We start from the raw sequence: 5,000 nt of genomic DNA, 5'->3' as shown, positions 1-5,000 counted from the left end.
GCAAAATACTTGGTAGTATTTTGTCTGTCCTTACGTTCTGGGTTCAAATACTGCCAAGGCTCACTTTGCTTTCCATCCTTTTGGGGGTCAATAAAATAAGTACCAGTTGAGTACTGGGATCGATGTAATTGACTTAACTTCTCATCCAAAAAATTTCAGGCTTTGTGCTTTTAGTAGAAAGGATTATTGTTACTAAGGTGACAAGCTAGCAGAATCGATAGCGCACTGGACAAAATGCCTAGTGGTATTTTGTCCATTGCTACATTCTGAGTTCAAATTCCACCAAGGTCGACTTTACATTTCATCCTTTCAGCATCGATAAAATACATAGCAGTTGAACATGGGGAGGGGGATGTAATCAACTCATCCCCTCCCCCCAAATTGCTGCTCTTATTATTATTTTTATTTTCAGATTCCCTTTCAGGGTCGATAAATTAAACATTGGGGTCATTGTAATCAACTAGTCACCCACCCACCCTGAATTTCAGGCCTTGTGCCTTTAGTAGAAAGGATTATTATTATTGCTGCTGAGGTCAGCTTGGCTTTTCATCCTTTCATGATTTATAGAATAGGTACCAGTTGAGCAAAAGGGCCATTGTGATCAACTTCCTCTTCCCCTAAAATTCCTGGCCTTATACCAAAAATTGGAATTATCTTTTATTACATTAAACCTGTTTACATGCAAAACCCTCGCAACAACAAATACACACACATTCTATTTTGTCCTGTTACTGTCCCTAATGTTTTTCTTAATTTAAGCTGGTTTGTGGTCAATGAAGAAATCATCATTATCATTATTAGTCAGGAACTGACTGACCCTGTGCTCAACTGGTCCAATATACAAATGATTCAGCCAGCTTGCCATCTTAATATCATCATCATTGTTTAACGTCCGCTTTCCATGCTAGCATGGGTTGGACTATTTGACTGAGGACTGGTGAACCAGATGGCTACACCAGGCTTCAATCTGATTTGGCAGAGTTTCTACAGCTGGATGCCCTTCCTAACGCCAACCACTCAGAGTGTAGTGGGTGCTTTTACGTGTCACCGGCACGAAGGCCAGTCAGGCGGTACTGGCAACGGCCACGCTCAAAATGGTGTATTTTATGTGCCACCTGCACAAGAGCCAGTCCAGCGGCACTGGCAACGATCTCGCTCGAAAGTCTTTACACGTGTCAGCGGAACAAGTGCCAGAAAGGCGACGCTGGGCACAGGTGCCATCATGATTTAATGGCATTTTAGCAAACAGTCTACCAGATCAAGTACACCTTAGTGTGTGGTCTAACCCTAATTCTATTCAAATAGGTGTAATCAATACAAAACCCCGACAAATTTTCACTCCCCTTTCCCGACAAGAATTGTCATTAATGCTTATGTCTTTTTCTCTACATTACATATGTAGTTTGAAGTGATTAAACTTTTAATTTATCTCACTACATTCTTCTCCACTTAACTATATCCCCTTCCTTCTTGGCTCTACTGATGTCATACACCCTTTTTGTCACTTACCTCCACCATTTCCTTTACCATCAATCCCCTTAACTTATACACCTCCACTCTTAATCTTTCAACAATTGATTGGTCCATTGCTGTATTGCCCATACACGATAATTGTCATTGTTCACCTCATACTGCTACTAAGTGCATGTCAGTAACAGCTCAAATACTATCAAAGACATTCCAGCAACATGAACTAGTCTCTTTACAATCTCTTGACCTGCTTGAAACAGCAGGAAAAGTGTGACTCTTTTTTCACACGTGTAAGGCTTATATATAAACAGCGTTGCTACTGAATACAAGTCATGTATAATCCAGTTACTAAGCAACTTAAAAAATATGCTTTTTTTAAAAAAATTTTTTTTTTTCTTGTTTCAGTCATTGGACTGCGGCTGTAACTGGGTATCACCTTTAACAGTTTACTTGAAAAAATTTTGCCTTTTAAGTCTACTACTTGTTCTGTTGGTATCTTTTGCCACAACATTAAGTTATGGGGAGGTAAACAAACCAACACCACTTGTCAAGCAATTGGATGAACACACACACACACATATACATACACACATATACATGACAGTCTTTTGTAGCTTTCCAGCTACCAAATTCACTCACAAAGCATTGGTTGGAACTATGAAGAAGACATTTGTCCAAGGTACCATGCAGTGGAAAAAAATAAAATAAATGCGCCCTTTTTAAAGCCTAACCAAATTCATGGGCTCGGTTTCCCGATTTCTATGGCGTATGTGTTCCCCAGCTGGACGGGACGCAAGTCCATCGCAGCGTTACTCATTTTTGCCAACTGAGTGGACTAGAGCAACGTGAAATGAAGTGTTTTCGTCAAAAACACAACGCGTTGCCCGGTCCAGGAATCGAAACCACAATCTTACGATCATGATGCTGACACCTAACCACTAAGCCACATGCCTCCATACCATGCAGTGGAACTGAACCTGAAATCATGTGGTTCCAAAGAACACAGCCATTCCAGTACCTGTTTGTTATTATTTTTTTTTTAGCCATTATTTATGGCTGTCCAGGTTACATGCCAGAGACTAAACATTTCGTAAAATTTGACACACACACAAACTAGATACTAGGCTGACCAGTTTGATAAATTCAATTCTAAATTCTTGGGTCTGCTAGGATATCACAGTCTATTTACCACTAGTACATAAGTATACAGTTTATACCTATATGAGTAGAGCTAATTAGGTTGACTTGGGTGCAATTCTATTGGCTGTAACTATCCTCAACCTTTCAGGTGTTGTGATTCTTATAAGACTAAGCGGTGAGCTGGAAGAATCATTAGCATGCCAGGGAAAATGCTTAACATTTCATCCATCTTCGTGTTCTGGGTTCAAATTCTGCCAAGGTCAACTTAGCCTTTCATCCTTTGGGTGTCAATAAAAATAAGTACCACTTAAACACAGGGTGTTGATGTAATTAACTTACTCCCTCCTCCTGAACTTGCTGGCCTGGTACCAAAATATGAAACCAATATTATTTTTTATCCCATCTTGGTTGGATCAACAGGTTGTTTGTTGCTGATATCATTGTCTCTGATGTAGTCGTTTCGAGAGTATTGAGCCCAAAAACTTCCTGTATTCTTTTACTTGTGTCAATCATTTGACTGCAGCTATGCTGGAGCACCACGTTAAAGGGGTGTTGTGAAACCTCTCTCTCGGATATTTATTTACAAATGCAAACATAGCGGCTAACATCCAGCTTTCGGCCGCTTAGACCCTGTTGTGTCCATCACCCTGATTGGCTCTTATTTGCGCGGCATTTGTCTCCAGTTCTGTTTCGCGCCAGGGTGAACATCAACCAATCGCGGCCTTCTGATAAGGTCACGTGAGAGAGTGTTTTTTCTGACCGACCAAAGCCTAGTGAGTAGATTTGATAGGGGAAGAGGCCCATAACGCTCAAAACTTTCCATACACCCATATATATATATGGCCCTGCTGGGGCATATATATATATATATATACACACACACAGACATGACATATGGGGGCTTCTTCCCCTATGAAATCTACTCACTAGGCTTTGGTCGGTCTGAGGCTATAGTGATCGATAACCCTGTCAGCCAGAGTATATGAGCAGAGATGGAAGGAAGTGGTGAAAAAGGTGGGTGTAAGTCACCCAAACTAATCATCGAAAATAATAAAAGGCAAGCTGCTGGGCCTTATAGGCTGCCGGGTTGAAAAACCCAATTTTTTTGTTATTTTATATACGTGTTTAGGTATATGCGTGTGTATGTGTAGGTATGGATATGTGTGTATATGTATGTGTGGGTGTATATATATATGTGTATGTGTGTATGTATATATATATATATATATATATATATATATATGTATATATGTGTGTGTGTATACGCATATGTATGCCTGTATAATTGAAAGAGGAAAAAAAAAAAAGTCAATGAACATATATTGTACATATTAAGACTATCGTAATTTAAAAAAAAATTATATCATAGAACTCGCACATTTTGTTTATTTGTTTGTCCTGTATTGTACCCATCTGTGTTTTCGATCCCTCGTGATCATAATAAAAATATTCTGAGGCTATAGTGATCGATAAGCAAACTTCCTTCTACACAGCCACAAACATCTGTCAGGATTAAAATATATCGTGAGTAGAAACATTGTCCAATATAACTTTGTTATGAAAGTTTTCTTTTAGTAATTTCCATAAATTTTAATCGTAGGTGGGTCACTAGTCCAAGGAAATATCTAAGGAGACACGTGATGAACAGGATATTGTAAAAGAAAATATATGAATGATAAACGGATCTTTTGTTAGGCTTCCACTTTCAATTCCTTTAATTTTGTTCCAATCGATGTCAAATTAATTGTATTGATGTAATTTCGGATGTTGTGGAAATGAAGTTCGTTTTTACCATAAATTAATAAATAAAAAGTTAATAGCTTTTTTTAAAAAAAAAAACGAAAGAATATTTTCGGTTATATTTTCTGCTTTTACCCGTTTATTGCTATCTTGAAAGACTGCTTTCCAGCCATCGTCTATGTTTTTTTGTTTTTAGAAACGAATGGATATTTTGGTTGTTTTCTTTGACATTTTTGTAAAGTATATTTCTTTTCACTGAATTATTTTCGTTTTTGAAAAGTGAAACCCAGTTGTTGTGGATCTTTTCTATTTGACTTTCACTTTTCAACTGTGGCAGCTCGTGTATAGGCACTGCAGAACTGCAGCACCGTCTATTTGCATTCGATATTATCAATAACATTCAATATAATACGTCCCTTTTTAAAAAAATTCTTTCTTTATACTTATACATTATATAATCCTTAAGCTTAATGTCAGTAGCTTTCCCCTAGTTTATGAAAAAAAAAACAAAAAACCCTTGTATAGAACTGTGCGCTTCAGTTTTCTTTTTGTTTGTTTCCTTTTACACAATATTAAAACAACAGCTAAAAATTTTCTGAAGCAGCACCCCCCACTAATTTTATCTACGGGCCGCCACTGTTTTTCAGTTC

The 5,000-nt window shown here is 37.9% G+C and overlaps 1 protein-coding gene across 2 annotated transcripts in view; it reads left to right on the top strand.

Annotated features, from left to right (window-relative positions):
* The window catches only part of LOC106872786 (serine--tRNA synthetase-like protein Slimp), a 105,631-nt gene that overhangs the window by 6,287 nt on the left and 94,344 nt on the right, over nucleotides 1-5,000 (top strand). Inside the window, exon 1 of one of the 2 annotated variants that reach the window (XM_052975783.1) lies at nucleotides 3,964-4,134. The exons of the other annotated variant lie outside the window; for it this stretch is intronic. The gene's annotated coding sequence lies outside the window, so the exon portion shown is untranslated. Of the gene's footprint in view, nucleotides 1-3,963; nucleotides 4,135-5,000 lie in introns of those variants that run through there. 2 annotated transcript variants of the gene reach the window in all.

This window comes from Octopus bimaculoides, chromosome 22 (genome assembly GCF_001194135.2).
Source record: "Octopus bimaculoides isolate UCB-OBI-ISO-001 chromosome 22, ASM119413v2, whole genome shotgun sequence".
Lineage (NCBI taxonomy): Eukaryota > Metazoa > Mollusca > Cephalopoda > Octopoda > Octopodidae > Octopus > Octopus bimaculoides.
The sequence above is the reverse complement of the archived record's forward strand: the minus strand, read 5'-3'. Positions and strand labels throughout refer to the sequence as shown.